This window comes from Jaculus jaculus, chromosome 5, assembly GCF_020740685.1.
Source record: "Jaculus jaculus isolate mJacJac1 chromosome 5, mJacJac1.mat.Y.cur, whole genome shotgun sequence".
In the NCBI taxonomy this organism is placed as follows: domain Eukaryota; kingdom Metazoa; phylum Chordata; class Mammalia; order Rodentia; family Dipodidae; genus Jaculus; species Jaculus jaculus.
The window spans coordinates 171,092,346-171,108,498 of NC_059106.1; the positions used below are offsets into that span (position 1 = coordinate 171,092,346).

The 16,153-nt window shown below is 49.0% G+C and overlaps 1 protein-coding gene across 5 annotated transcripts in view; it reads right to left on the reverse strand.

The window, feature by feature from the left end:
• Nucleotides 1-16,153, reverse strand: part of Adarb1 (adenosine deaminase RNA specific B1) — a 135,605-nt gene that overhangs the window by 102,678 nt on the left and 16,774 nt on the right. Inside the window, exon 1 of one of the 5 annotated variants that reach the window (XM_045148825.1) lies at nucleotides 11,086-11,204. The exons of the other annotated variants lie outside the window; for them this stretch is intronic. The gene's annotated coding sequence lies outside the window, so the exon portion shown is untranslated. Of the gene's footprint in view, nucleotides 1-11,085; nucleotides 11,205-16,153 lie in introns of those variants that run through there. 5 annotated transcript variants of the gene reach the window in all.

Below are 16,153 nucleotides of genomic sequence, written 5' to 3' on the forward strand. Positions count from 1 at the left end.
CTTTGATTGCCTAACCATTAGGCACCTCAGGACCCATCATAATTATTAATCAAAGTGCACCGCTGGGTCTGGCATTGCTTCTTCCTATCTCAAGCATTCGGGCCTTGCCTGCCTCCCCAGTGGGGGTAAGGAGGAGAGGGAGAGTAAGAAGAGAAGACAAATTAATAGCCCTAAAGCTTATCTTGCCCTTTTCTTTCTTGCAAAACCTTCTTTACCTTTCTGGCTATTAATTATAAGCACCTGTAGTGAGACTCGCTGCATAGAGGGAAATAAAACTCCCATCTGGGACAGGCTGAATTACTGACATTTGTGAGTCCTGAGAAAGACAACTGTTTATACTTCTAAACATCTTTATTAGAACTTGCAATGAAGAAGCCACATTCCCAGATCCTAAGTCATGGCTTCAACCTTCCAATGATCACACACCTCCTCTATTGTTCTCCTTAGCACATGATCCTTCTTGCCTGTGTGTGCCCTGGGAAGCACCGGTGCCCATCACAGACACGAAATGTGGTTTTGAAAGTGAAGCTGGCCAAAACTGTTCAGAGTTACTGGAAAAATTTGTTTTTTATGTGGTGTTTTAATAATCCCTGTGCCGTTCATCATGAGAACTGTCAAGGAGGCAGCAAGCACAGAGGCCTGCCCCTCGCACTGTCCCAGAGCTGGTGAGCGCGGTCACCTGGGGGTCGGCTGTGAAGCTGTAGCGGCACAGAGCCTCTGGTGCAAGACTCCAGGACGGCCTTACACAAGCCACGGCGGCCCTGCTTCAAACGGTCAGCGACACGCTGCACGTGCACTTGCTGGTTGTAGCAACGAACACAGTCTCAGCCCACACGGAACACAGAGAGCTTTGTTAGGAATAAGAGGAGGGCTTTAAACTCAGCAGGCAACATAGCCAAGTGGAGAAAGGAGCCTATAAAACGCCCCCATGGAATTTAATAAGCCCATTCCAGGATACAACTGCAATAAAGGGAACGAAAGAATTAATACTGCTGTAGAAAAGGGAAAAAGCAAACAGCTTTGGAAGTTTCAAATTCATTGACAACACGCCCACAGGGAGAAGCAGGGCCTGGCCCATGAGGACACCTCACGGAAGAGCGTCCCCACCAGACTGCCGACAGTCCTTCGCCGTCGCGCCGGAGCACGAGACAACAGTATCGCTAGCAAAACAGACTGAAAGCAAAGCAATGATTTGGGCCAAAATTCCTAGACACGGGCATACTATAAAAGGAAAACTCACCCAGCAAGCTCAGAATCATCTGAACTGGGCAGAGGTGGGCTTCCTGACACTTCTGCAGATGGGCGAATTACATTTCCAGCCCACTAGCTGACCATAACCCCTGATACGTTTCCATAGAGGAAGTCAGCTATTGATTTATCTAAATATTGAGAAATATATTCACTTGTCTCTCCCCCTTTATCTGCAGTTTTACTTTGCATGGTTACAAGAACCTAAGGTCAGCCACAATCCCACCATACTCATGAAAAACTGCAAAAATAAGCATTTTATAAATTCTAAATTGTAAGCTGTTCTGAGCAACACGAAGAAATCTCTCATGGTGTGGCTCTGCCCCACCCAACAGGTGAACATCACGGTGTCTAGTATATCCACACTGCAGCCATCTCACTTACCAGACAGGCTGCCACAGTGCTACGTTCAAATGACACTTACATATTAGCCTTTCATTATGTCACTAACCTTGCTTCATCTCATCATGAAGACACAGTCATCTCACAATATTAATATTAATATTGATATTGTGTGGACACAATATTAGACATTCTGAGAGAAAAAGGTAGCTTTGATTATATTATCATTGTTCTATTTATTATGTTATTATTAATCCTTTACTGTGTCTAATTTGCTAATTAAACCCTATCACAGGTGTGAATGTTTAGGAAAAAAAACAGCATCCATAGGGTTAGGTGGTATCCATGACTTCAAGAATTCATGGGACATTAGTTCATACTTTTCTGATATAAACTTACTAAACAGTATAAACTCAACACAATATTAAAACGATTTTAATCTTCACAGTGGTCAAAGTAACTCAATGCTTCCTCAGGGCTGGTCCTTATGAGTTGTTTCATCGAAAACATAATTAACTCGTGGAGATCAGAGAGCCCCTATGACTGGGAGGACATGAAAGAGCCACTTGGGAGCAGCTGAAGAAGACAGAAAAGCCACATCTCCCATCTCTCTTGTACTGAAGGCCAAAATGGAACCCACGCTCCTCTAAGATGTCCTAAGCCACAGAGCCAAACATTAAGTTACAAAGGCTCAGAGCTGCAGTAAACTAACAGAACTGCCAGCTTCTGCAGGCAGCACCCACATCACGACGACCCGCGAGGGAGGCTTCCTCGGCTCAGTCCTGTGTCCAGGCTCACTCAGAAGCTGAGGGCTCCAGTAGGGAGCACTTATCCCTGGGGAAAACCAGACTTTCCACTCACGTCACTGAAGCCTAGACTCCTTGCAGTCACCCCCAAAGACCTCTAAGAGTGTATGGAGGTGAAGGTAGAAGGAAGCTGTCCAGGACAGGAGAGGTAGCCATGGGGAGGGCAGCTGCCCGTGAGCTGTCAGACAAAATTCCCACTACCCAAAGCTCTCCTTGCCACTCCTGAAACGTCCCTGTTTCATGCCCTGCACAGTGCCCTGCCACACCTTGTCCATCTGATTCTAACAAAACTGGCCACACCAACTTTGCCAGAGGTTACAGGCAGCAGGTCTGGCAGGAGTGCCATCTAAGATCTCTGAGAACCCACTTCTTAGAGCTTCGTTATTCTCCCCAGCCGATCCCTTGCTCCTCAGATCATTAAGCTTTTAGAGGGCCTACCCCTGCTCTGAGCCCCATACCTCCACTGACCTAAATTCCATTTTTTTTCTGGAATCTGATTCTATCCTGGGCAGGGGGAGATCAGATAAAGAGAGGTATGGTGGGCAACAGTCTCTTTCTCTGGTCCTATGCCTTTATAGGCTCCCATTCCACAGGACAACCACAAGATCCAAGTTTATAACACCTGGGCAGCACCTAAAATGTCACAGAAAAGGCTATTTATGACTGACAAATGGAACCCACTAAACCCAAACTAACCAACATCTGCCATGTAACTTCCTCTCTATCTGATACAAAGATACTCAAGACTGCTGTGTTAGTTTCTCTTGTGCCATTGTTACCAAAAGAGCTGACAGATATAACTTAAGGGAATAAAGATTTAGTCTGATGACACTCCATAGTGAATTCCAGGTCAGCCTGGGCTAAAGTGAGATGTGAGACCCTACCTCAAAAAAAAAAAAAAAAAGATTTAGTCTGATAAAACGGCAGAGGGCTTTAGAGCACCATGGCAGAGGAGTTTAGTTCATGGTGCTGAGAGCATGTCAGAGGCTGTTTAGATTGTGGTAGACCAGGAGACAGAAAGCAAAGCAGAAACCTTCAAAAGCACACGCCCAGTGACTTACTTCTATCTACCAGTCTTCAGAACACAATAAAATAGTACCACCAGCTGGGGACTAAGAATTCAAAATATGGGCCTGTGGGGGACATTTCAGATTCAGACCACATTAGTGTGCCCTATGGCTCATGGCCATTGCAAAATGCATAAGGCAAAACATATCTCCAAGGGTCCCTGCAGTCTGAACAGTTTTGATACTCATGCCAGGATGAGAATGCTACGCTGTCTTGACACTTCCTCTATCAAACTAATTAGTTCAACATCTTTAAACTCAGAAAGACTCCGGACACAGATATAATGAAAATAAATTCTTTGCCAGAATGTCATAAGAATGACCTCTAGTCCAATTCCCAATAGAATCCTCGCTCCCATTTGAAACCTCATGAACTCAGTATTTACTGCCCACATTTCTACCAGCCCACCAGAACTGCCCTTGAGCTGAGCTTACAGCATCCTACGGCATCTCTAGCCCACATTTCAAACTCTTCCTATTTCTTCCCATCAACCAATCTCAATGACCAGGTTAGTCATAGCAGTGACACCACTTTGCCGTACTTTCTCTATGGGAGAACTGCTACCCTACGTCTGCAGAGGATGAGCCCAGGTCTGCACAAGCAGTTGTACGTGCCTTCCACTGTACAGAGAGCTCCAGGCATGGACGCCAGTGGTGCCAGGAGCCAGGAGCTAGAAAAGCAGTGAGGGCTTGGGCATGTGTACAGGGAATCAGGAAGGCTGAAGATACCAGTGGGGCAGGGCACAGGGAAAAGTGGGCAAGGGAGAGTGCACCCCGAATTCCTCCTGCCTGTAGGCCTGCATGCTCAGTCTGGGGCCGACCATTAACTGCCACTGACGGAGCAGCCTCAGGATCTCTCTGGACAGGACCCAAGGAAAACTAACTCCCTAAGTCCCCACCTTCTAGAACCTCAGGCAGTGCTCACTGGGGCCAGAGAGCAGAACACAAAGCATGGGTGGGTGGGCCTCACCTGGCATTACTACTACTGTTCCTGGCTCTGCTGATGCTGCCTGCAGAGACCCAGTCTGAGCCTCAGGTCAGCTGTCCTGAACTATGGCTACACCTGGTTGACTGGAGTCACTGTCTGGCATCCAGCTGCAAATCTGTAGCCCCCACCCTATCTGCTGAGGCCCATCATCCCCTAGGGCCTGCGGCCTGGATGTCTGCCCAGCTTAGTGGCATATGTCTGTGGCTGTAGCCCCTACCACTTAAGTACACTAACAGAAATGATTGGAAGAGAAAGTCCCTCCTACAGGGTTGGAACCTCTTCCTGGAGCTGCAAGGAAGAGGTAACAAGAGAGGCAGCTTCTTGCCAAGGTCCAGCAGCCTGCAGCTCCACTCTGGACTCCAAGGACTCACCTATACACTTACTCTCTTGGCACATTAAATTTATGAAGTGACAAAAGAATGGGGTGCTGCTGAGTCCTCAGCAACCGGGCAGGACAAAATGGGCAGGCTGGCATCCTCCTAGAGGCCCTCTGTAAGGCTATTGCAGAGTTCTATTGGAAACCCATAAGCCTCTGATGCCACATGGAACTTGGGGACAAAACCTGCTTAGCTGGCCCAGAATCGGCGAGCTGGGCCATCCCCACACCCCAGCCAGTGCGGCGTGTGTGCTCTGCCCTCGCAGCCCTGCACGATGGAAACACCAGTCGCCATCCTAACCTGCTCCCGCATAGCCTTTAGATCTTGCTGTGACACTGGAGATGTGGAGGAGTGGTTGTTTTTTTGTTTTTTTTTTAACGAGTTATAGGTTAACTTTTAAATAAAGCTTTTAAAATCTTTAAATCAAGTATTTAGAAACAAGTTGCCTATATTCACATAAATTTTGTATTTGTTTTCTACATGTTTTTATCTTTACAAATCTACATTTAGACTACTTCCTATGGAAGTACCTCTAGTCAGGACAGGGATGGGAAACCAAGACATCAGTGGATTCTAGAAGATAAGCTAGGCAGCACCGAGATGCACACTCCCGTTGCAGGGTCCGCGTCCTACAGCGATGCTTGGGGACCTTGCCAGGGCCATTACAGCCCAAGGCAGGCAGGTCAAGAAGGCATCCCCAGAAACACTCAGCGAGGCACCTCTGAACAAGTGTCCACAAATGTCTCACCAGGTGGAAAGTGTGCTACAGACTCACAACGTATTCAGTAATACAGTTTGGTTTATGGACTTTACTTACCTGCATCCAACATAAATGCATTATTTTTAACAAAGGCTCAAGGAGCAGTGAAAAACAATCCGAGTTTAGTAAGTTTACCCTACTCATTAAAGACATGACTAATTATAGCTTATTACACATAATAAAATAATGCAGGCACTGCTGTCTACTGGAAACCATGTTCTCAATCATTAGCTCTGCCCCTCGGTGAGGAGCAATGCTGAGCCAACACCTCTGAAGACTCCTCAGTGAGGAGGCAAGAGCAAACATTCCTGCTGGACTACTACCCATGGAGGAACTCCAATCCTACACAGTCTATCACCTGTCACAGTCAGACAACCCCTACCACCGTTTGGTAAACCAATTACCAAGTAACTATCTTGTTTTGAGGACGAAATATGCCCCGATGTTGACATTTCTGCTCTATGTGGAACATGATATCCGGCCTAAAAAGCTGAAGTACAGTAGAGGTGGCCTTGTCTCCAACTACAGAGAGAAGCCAGCGAGGGCCAGGGAGAAGGTACAACAGAACCCCGTAGACTCTGGGAAAGCCTCTGCCCTTGGGAGAAACCGCATGCTGTGCACAGACTGAAGACTCGAGGGCACTCGCCATGGGCTGTGTATGGAAATACCACCTCAACAGCCACATACAGGACTCACTAGAACATCCTGTCCACCAGAGCCTGCCACAAACACGTTGCCCAACCATTTAATCCCCACAGGAATGAGAGATTGTTGTCTTATTTTACACACAGGGAAACTGAGGCCCAGCATCATCTGCCCAGATCACACAGTTAGTACGGTAGAGTTGAATGCACTCCACAATAGCGTGTGATTCTAGAGACCTGGCTATCAACCACTTCCTGCAGCTGCTGCTCCGTGAGAAGCCAGAGGACACCCTGTGTGTGGGCAAGTAGGAAGGGTCAGGCCAGAGGTTCTGCTATGAGGAGGCAGGCAGGAGGACCCCAGCAGGGGGTGAGCAGCCCATGGAAAGAAGCAGAAAGCTTGCAGGAAGTGGACAACAGGACACAAGCAGAAAGGGAGAACAGTGTGTGGAGACCACAGGATGCAGTGGACATGGGACTGGTGTCCCAGGATGGTAGCAGGCAGAGGGCAGCCAAGCCCAACACATCTTGGGGATGATAAGAAAGAAAGAGTTCTGAGCCGGGCGTGGTGGCGGACGCCTTCAATCCCAGCACTCGGGAGGCAGAGGCAGGAGGATCTCTGTGAGTTCAAGGCCACCTGAGACTACATAGTGAATTCCAGGTCAGCCTGGGCTAGAGTGAAACCTTACCTTGAAAAAAAGAGAAACGAGAAAAGAAAAAGAGAGAGTGCTACTCCTGAAGTACCAGCAGGCGTCTAAGGATGCAAGCACAGGGCGAGGGCGGTGGCCTCTACCACTAGCAGCAGCTCACCAGCAACAGTGAGGCAGGCCCGGTCAGGAGCCTTCTGTGTAGGCAAAGGAAAGACATGGGGTTCGGACAGCCACCGGGCAGGAGAGAGACCCGGAGGAGCAGGAGGCTGAGAAGACAGTGGGCACGGAGCGCGAGGGCCCGGGTGACAAGGAAAGGAAGCACGGACACAGGATGAGCGCCAGGCTTCTAGGTGAGGCAGAAAAGCGAGCACGGTGGCAGATGACGCAGTGGAGAGGCAAGTGAGGAGAGCTGTGGTGGGCCCGGCCACCAGCCCGTGGGGAATGGGAGAAGGGAGAGCACACAAGTGACTAACACAGCCCCTCCTTCAGAACAGACCCCCAGCTCTGAAGTAGAAGCCAGAGCGTTCAGAGCCTTCTGGAAATAGGTCAGGCCCAGGTGTGCCACACAATCCCACAAGTGTGTCTCAAGTCCCCCCAACCACAGCAGCCCCTCAGCTGAAGTCACGGTAGCCTTTCCAAACCACAGCTTTGAGCTTGTCCCATCCCAAGGGAGACAGGGTCCCCTCTTCCAAAAGACACAAGTTGGGCTGGATTGCTCAGTGGTTAAAGGCAACTTGCTTGCAACGCCAGACACCCTGGGTAAAAGCCAAATGTACAAAGTGGCACAGTGGAGTTCCCCTGCAGGGGCTGGAGGCCCTGGCATGCCCATTCTCATTCATTCATATTCACCTCCCCTCCCTCCCCCCAGCATGGAAGCATACATCTTTAATCCCAGCACTGCAGAAGCAGAGGTAGGAGGATCACTGTGAGTTCGAGGCCAGCCTGGGATTACAGAGTGAATTCCAGGTCAGCCTGGGCCAGAGTGAGACACTAGGGGGCGGGGAGGAGACACAGGTCACAGCCTGCCAAGTCACCAGGGCCCTGGGTACTCGAGCTGGGAGGGTGTGATCCCCACGTGATAGGAGCCCGGTCCCCTCATCTGCAAGCCTGTGCCCAGCAGAGCTGTGCCTCTCTGAATTGCTTTTGTTTGCACTACTGTGACCCTTGCAAAGGACATCTTCGATAAAGCACTGAGCAGGCCAGTTCCTCCACTCTTCCCTAGGGGGCACTGCTGTGAGCACAGGAACCCTCACTCACCTTGGGCTCCCAGCAGGACATTTCAGGAAGAAAGTGAACTTGAGGAACATCTGAAAGGAAGGGAGGATCCCTCCAAAATCCTCAGAGGACTCCCTCCCTTCTCGGAGACCTCTGGGTCTTTAATGCCATCATCGCTGGCACAAAAGAGGCCTAAAAGGAGAGCAACACACCTACTTCCACAGACCCTCTTCAATCTGGCTCCTGAAATGCTACTGCTTTCCTGGGAGAGACAGCACCTCTTATTGCTTTCCTTCCTGTGGTCGAGATAGCATAGACATCGCCAGACCCAGGGACCCAAACCCGGGAGCAAAGCAGCGCTCTGAAACAGCAGAGTGGAAATGGCAACATGCGTCCACCCTCAGGCTGTCTTGCCAGCAGTGGGACCCATGGGCTTTCTGGTAGTTGGGCTTTCTGGCACGTGAGGGCCAAACTCAACCACAGGCCAAACAAATGCCTGGAAGCATGAGCCACAGACAGACCTGCTGCAGGAGCCAGGCTGTGGCAATGCTCCGGTCTGCCGCGGCCTCAGGCAGCTTGGGTCCTGGGCCAGAGACAGATGCACACACGCAACACAGGAAGGTCATCTCCTGTGCTCACAAAACAAGGTGACAGACAGAAGAACATGAAGAGAGACGGACTTTCCCAAGAGACATCCTCAGTTATGGTAGCTGAGGATAGATGGCCTTATAAACCCCTGGGGCACAGCTCCCATGCAGAGGAGAAGCAGATGCAGGGAGGGAGGGGAAATGGCCAGGGCTGTGAGCTTTCTCCTAGAAAATGTCCCTCTTCCACTGGGATGGGAAGTCACTGGAAGAGGTTACACTGTGGTCATGTGACACGGTCTGCCTGGACAGATCACTGCGGTGCCTACATGAAGCAAGGTGACATGCAGGAAGCACATCTGGACTGCAACACCCAGGAAGAAAGGTCTGGAAACCCTGATGGCAGGCAGCATGGCCTCCTGCGCCAGCCTCAGGCCAAGCTCTCCCCTGCTTGGGACTGAGGGTTAAACATGGTTCCAAGGGGAAAACAAGTCCTGCAGGCAGCCTGGGCAGCCCCTGCCAGGGTAGGGCCAGAAGGCTCGGGGGGGGGGGGGGGGGGGGGAGGTCCAGGATGGAGGCAGGAGCACGGAAGAGAGGCTAGAGACAAGCAGTATCTGGGGTACCCGGAAGACTGAGCCAGGAGGCTACCAGGGCTGGTACAGCCTGGGTCTGGTCCTGCCAAATCCAGTTGAGATACTGGGACTGGGACGAAATACTAGCTGGTGACCATGATCAGAGACAGGAATTGAAAATCCACTTCAGACTCAGGGAGAGTCCCAAAACCTGAGCGTAACAGGCTGGGCAGGAAGCAAACACCACCCACGAGGGAGTCAAGAGAGCGTCTTGCTGACAGCTAGGAGCTCACAACACAGCAGGGAGTAAGGCCTCACCTCTCTCCCCTGGCCACTCCAAGCCCCACAAGGTCGTCACTTTCCTTCCTTCCTCACAGTGGCCATCTCTCACCCGCTCGTATGACTACCTGACTTCTGTCCACATCACTAGACAATGGCAGTAAGGGCCATCATCTCATCGTCACCCCACACGTCAGGGACATGCAAAAGGAACCAGCTAGGTGGAAGGGCCAGAGGGTAGAGCCGGCTGTACTCAAAGCCTGTCTATCCACCCCCAGTCTGTAATTCATGCACATCCTAGAAGACACCCAATACTACTTTCAAACATTTCTACTTGAAAGGCAATTTCAGAAAGCCTCATCTAGGAGCCCACAGTCCTTAGGAAGCCACGGCATGCTTAGCAGCAAAACAATGACCAGCAACAAGGCCCAGGATACACACAAAATTCTGTTTAAACCCACCTGATTATAGAATTGTGAAAAATACTTTAAAAAATGCTTCTAGGTATTTATGAACAAATAATGTGATTTTATGTCTTAAAGTCTCACGTTCTCAACAAAATTCCCAGAAAGCTATCTTATAAGAAAGAACATTACGACATTAAAATCAAGAAACCACCTAAGAATTAAAATGTATAATCAAGTACAAATTTAAAATAACTTTGACCAGTGACTAATAAGTCACCAGGAAAAACAAAGTGACACAAGGCAAATCACTGTATATGACTCAACCTTATCAGACATTTTGTAACGTCAAACAAAGCCCACTCCTGATGTGCTTCAAGGGGCAGATAAGTGACAGGAAAAGCCCTGGCCCAGGACTGGCCTCCAGGGCTGGGGCTGCAGCACACCAAGTCCCCGTCCTCTGGCGAGGAGCCCTGAGGCCAGATGCCGTGGTGCTTCCTCCAGGCTGCAGGGGAAGGGCTTCTCGGCCAGGCCAGAAAGACACACAGTAGAAAGGGAACGTGGGGCTGTCCAAAAGAAAATAGATGTCAAGAACACCACTGACGACTACTACATGTAACAACAGATTTCAGAATTTTCAGAACTTTCTACCACCCCTGAACCTTCACCACAAACAGGAAAAACCTAATTCCAGAACCACAGAATGACGCACTGGGGGCAGCAGAGAGACACCACTGTGTTAGCAAGGAGCATCCTTGTGACCGCAGGGCTCAGCAGCCTCAATGCCTGCTTCTCCTGGCTTTTCTCAGCACGAGAGGTAGATGCTTCTGGAAGCCTGCAGGGGGAGCAGCAAGGAGACCTGGATAGCCGCTAGCTCCTCTACCTGGATTTTCAATGTTCTCCTACCACTCCTTGAGAGCTGCTCTGGGAACATCAGGAAAACCCAGAACCACAGGCAAAGTGCACAGCACCCTGGCATGCGCCGGCCGGGGGCTGGCTGCTGGCCGAGGACAAGCGATGAGAGCGGTGGGCAGCGGTGGGCCGCTTCCTTCCTCGGAGACTGCCTGCTTGGGAGCTTATTTTAGAGCCTTGGTTTCCTGGTTTTCATTGTTCCTAGTGTGTCAGAGGCAACGGGTGTGAGGCAAGACTCACCCAAGCGTTCTGTTTACTGGCCAGCTAACAGAGCATCCAACCGGCGGCACAGAGGGACTGGGATTTTCTTGACTTCAGACTACCAGGGGAGACAGCAGTTTGACATCTTAGGACCTAAGCTCCATAGGCAAGAAAGAAAGAAAGAATACAAAATCATGTGTGGATGCATGACTCCTGTTTGATAGGAACGGAAAGCCTTACTTCTTTAAAGCAATTTTAAAAATAGTTGTTCTGGTAAAGAGACTTAAGCTGACTTTCCCCTCACAGTGGCTAGGTTTTAGAACAGTCCCTAATTTGGGGGAGTGCTTTAGAATTTATAGGAAGGTAGATTATTATTTTATTTTAGTCAGCATACAGGTATTTAGGTTTCACGTTGGTGGCATAGTGGTGAGCATAGCTGCCTTCCAAATATTTAGTTTCTTTCAGTGTAGTATTTTCTTTTTTTTCTTCAAAATTTTTTTTATTAACATCTTCCATGATTATAAAAAATATCCCATGGTAATGCCCTCCCTCCCCCCACTTTTCCCTTTGAAACTCCATCTTCCATCATATCCCCTCCCCCTCTCAATCAGTCTCTCTTTTATTTTGATGTCATGATCTTTGGTCTTGTGTAGGTAGTGTCAGGCACTGTGAGGTCATGCAGTATAGTATTTTCAAGGACAATTTGACTTTTTGTTGTTTTGTTTTTGCTTGATTGATTCTCGTCCCCTCTCCTATCCTCCTTCTCACCCCCAATTCTCTTCTTCCCTTTATCACATGCATCATTTTTAGAAGATGGATTTTCTGGTGTCTTCTGTGTCATGATGCTATTGGTTCTGGCCATGACCACGTGACTTACACAGTCAACTACAACATGTCCCTCTAGAAGAACCCAACAGCAGCCTAGCAATAGGGAAACTTTCACCTTAGACAAGGGCTCCTGAATTCTAAGATTTAAAGGTAAACTTCAAGTTAGGTATGGTGGCATGTACCTATAATTTCAGCATTTGGCAAGGCAAGGCAGAAGGACCAAGTCCTCAAAGCCAATTTGGGATATAAAGTGAAGCCCTATCAAGCAAAAGGAAGAAGGGAAGGAAGAAAGGGAGGGAGGGAGGGAGGAAGGAGAAAGGGAAGGAGGAAGGAAGGCAGGAAGGGAAAAAGAAAGGAAGAAAGAGAGAAAGGGGAGGAAGGAGAAGAAAAGGGGAAGAGAAGGAGAGGGAAGGGGAAAGAAAGATAGGAATAAGCCAGGCATGGTGGTGCACGCCTTTAATCCCAGCACTTGGAAGGCAGAGAGGTAGGAGGATTGCCGTGAGTTCAAGGCCACCCTGAGACTCCACAGTGAATTCCAGGTCAGCCTGGGCTAGAGTGAGACCCTACCTCGAAAAACCAAAAAAAGGAATAAAAGTGTTCTATGAAGTGATCTTAGATCTCTAGTCTAAGACTTGATCCTTGTAATTGTTACCTTCAAGGATTAAATTCCAAAATATAACTATACAAAAATCAAAAATATACTTTCTTAAAAGGAAAACTTCATTAAAAAATAAGATAAAGTTATAGGTAAGTTGTTGCTACTCCACCTCCCATACATGAAATAGAAATATGTATAATTCACATCTTTTTATGTTCATGTTTAGAATCCTTCTTACCAACCAGTTATGACAGTGGAGAGAATGAGGGGAGGTCAGAGTCCACAGGCAAATGAAAGGACAACAGAGCCTCCACCTCAGCCGTGCACAGTGGGAGACGCTGCTGTGAGGAGGGGGGGCGTGGAATAAGGTTGACTGTGAGTTCAGCACGTCGTTGGCTGTGCCTGGGCCTCACACAGTGAGCCTTGCCTGTCACACACAGTTTCTCTGCACCCTCCTCCAGGAAATTTGAGAAGGTTATCTCTAGAGTCTTGTAAACTGTTTCAAATAAATAAGCAGAGCCATTTTCTTATTAAAATAATGATTTTTAAACTAAAGACTAATTTTGCAAAGGATTAAAACAGCAGAAGCCCAAATTAGTGTGGCAGAACATTGAGCCGACGGTCCTCCAGGCTCCACTGGCCTGCATGCAGACACCTAGTCCAGGACTAGGCAGCCCACCGTGACCCTCCAGCTCTGTCTGGGCCCTCCACACCTCCTCCTCAGGAAGCCCACCAATCGCTGAGTCTCTACCTCCTCATTCCACACAGCACTGTAGTGCTGACCCTACAGTGAGTGGACAGCTGGCCAGGCGCACACGCTACAGAGCCATCAAGCTGTCCAAAGACAGTCGCCTGAGGAAGGTGCAGATAGAATCTCATACCACACACTGCCCTCCTGAGTAGCCAACAGAGAGCGGGCCTGCTCCCTCAGCAGTGACAGTTTATGCCCACGCCATTTCACCAAACTTTTCTAATCACTATATTATGACAGTCTTTTAAACGTTAACTTTCCTATTGTAAAATCGCCAGATTCAACTCCTTTGCCTTTTCAGCCCGAAAATTTAGCAAAAGTAGAAACGATCATGTACGTTTCTAGGCTAAATGTCAATGAGCATCAAAGCATGGAATTTCAAAACCAAAGCAGTGGAAGGATTGGGGCTAAGATAATACCGGGGGGCAAAGACAAGCAAGCGGGAGTGTGAGTAAGGAGGAAGTTGACAAGGGCAGTCAATCGATGTGGCAGCCAAATGACAGACATCTAAGAACAGATGGTTCATGAGGGCAGAGCAGGTTATCTCTGTATGGGAGGCCGTGTCACAGTAGGCACTGGATGCTCAAAAAAAATCTTTGTTCAACTGCTGGGTGCACAAACCGATGGAGAAAGGTCCAGTGTGTGCTCCAGAAGAGAAGAGGTGTGAATGGAAGACAATGATGCATCTTACATTTAAGAGAGCTGCCGTCACAAACCCATGCTGTGCGTCTAATAAAACCAGTGCCACAAGAGTAATCAACAGTCACAGGCTCAGGACGAGCTGTAAATTATCAGAACAGAAAAGAATGACTTAAAGTTAAATACAGGAGGTATTCAAGTCAAGAGTGAGGACACCACGGTGATGACGGTCAGTACCGTCACCCAGAGATAAGAGCACTGACCCCAACAGCACGGGGCTGGTCCTGAGAACAGTCACATGACAGTACCAACAGGGAAGCCACCAGAGTACATACTCAGACTCAGTGACAGGCTGGCCCCAGCTCCCACCTGCTCCCACCAACGGCACATTTTCAGCAAGTCGATCAACCAACTGATGGCCCACAGGTAGCTTGGAACAGAACATAAAAAGACAGACTACAGCCAGCCGTGGTGGAGCACTCCTTTAATTCCAGTGCTCGGGAGGCAGAGGCAGGAGGACTGCCCTGAGTTCAAGGAAAACCCTGAGACTACAGAGTGACTTCCATGTCAGCCTGGACTAAAGTGAGACCCTACCGAAGGAAGGAAGGAAGGGAGAGAGAGAGGGAGCGATGGAGGGAGGGACAGAGGGAAAAGAAAGAGAAAGAGAGAAGGAGGAAGGAAGAAAAGACTATAGGAGCTGGCAAATGCTATCAATCGATGAGGCTTTTCCCACCTACCCAAAAAGCCAGCTGCTGAATGTCTACATCAAATCACTGGTGTGTGGAGCAATCTGCAAGGCACATCTCAAAAGGCCGACAAGGCCAGGGGGCTGGGAGTGGAAAGAGAATCATTTTGAAGAAGCAGAAGGTATTAAAGAGCAAATGTGATTTGGCAGTGTGCTAAAAGCACGGTTTTCCTCAGAATGCAGGGATGTTCTGTGTCAGGAAACCTATAAAGATTTTTCTGTACTGAGGCTTCGGAGGAAACAGTCACCTATGCAGAGGACACACAGCGAGCTCCACGGCTGTTTGCGACAAGACGCCTGCGAAGAGTCCTCAGTAAAAGCAAAGAGCAGGTCACTTGCTGCCCCGATGAGAGCGCGCAGAGAACAGCGGCAGCAGCCCCACGCTCGTGGCACGGGACGAGAGGGGCGGCCTGCCGTCATCCCCGCTGCCATCCACCCAGGGCTCGCCACCAGCCACCTGGAGACCTAGGCTATTAATAATGCCGTAACTCGGCAGAGAGGCTATAACGCCTAAGCAGGCCTCGTGCTCACGATGTGGCCCTCCGTGTAGAAGCCACAAGACACAAATGACAAGCTGTGGCCACCACCGCATACAGAACTCACAGAGGACAACTTAGGAGCCCTCCAACGTGATCAAGGCAGGGAAGCTGACCTGAGCATGGAGCGAGACCACTCACAGACCAAAGCACAGACACGGAGCCCGTTAAGATCACCAGCTTAAATGTGGAAAGCAAAGCAAAACTATTAGAAGAAATTAAAGAATATGACTGAGGTAGAGAAAAGGTTCTCAGATGGGATTCAAAACAGAAGACATAAAAGGAAAGGCAACACATTTAACATGTAAAATTTTAAAACTTCCTTTTGGAGTTGAAAAAAATAAAAACAAAAACCCCACCCAAACCCTAAGACCAAGGAAGGTGAGCTGCTAACCTGGGAAACACTCATGCATGGTCCCAAAACCTGTGCCTGGCACAGATGTGGAAAGATGGCTACAGTGTTGCTCGCTCAGGAGTTCCAGAAGGAATGCGCCAGCGGTTCCTTACGGAAGGAAACAGGAACCTTCCCTCAGCAGCAGAGGGACAAAAAGCTTTGCACAGATGACAGGCAAGGACTGACCATTTGTGCATTGGCAGTTTCTGAGTGGGTTCTGTCCTGTGCTTTCTCAACATTGTGAAATTTTAGGTATACAGCTAGACTGAAAAAACATTAAGTCCCACATACCCTTCACCACACTTCTCCAAAAAAAAAAAAAAAAAAAAGCATAAGTTGGTGAACTGTGAGCCCTGGGAGATGCTGGGTGGGGAACTGTCAAATCAGGAAATGAATTCTGGTGTGACACTATCGGCCACACTATGAGCTGTACTTGACTTCCAACGGCTTCCTACTAACCCATCTGTGTAGATGACTGTCCAACACGCCACCGTGATTCTGCAGTCACCTCCACGGACAGCCAGGGCTCCCAGCCTTCCCCGGCTACTGCACGGATTCTCTGGAAGAGTGCTGCCCAGGTGCTGACAGGTGGGCATCTGCTCAGGAACTGCAGAGG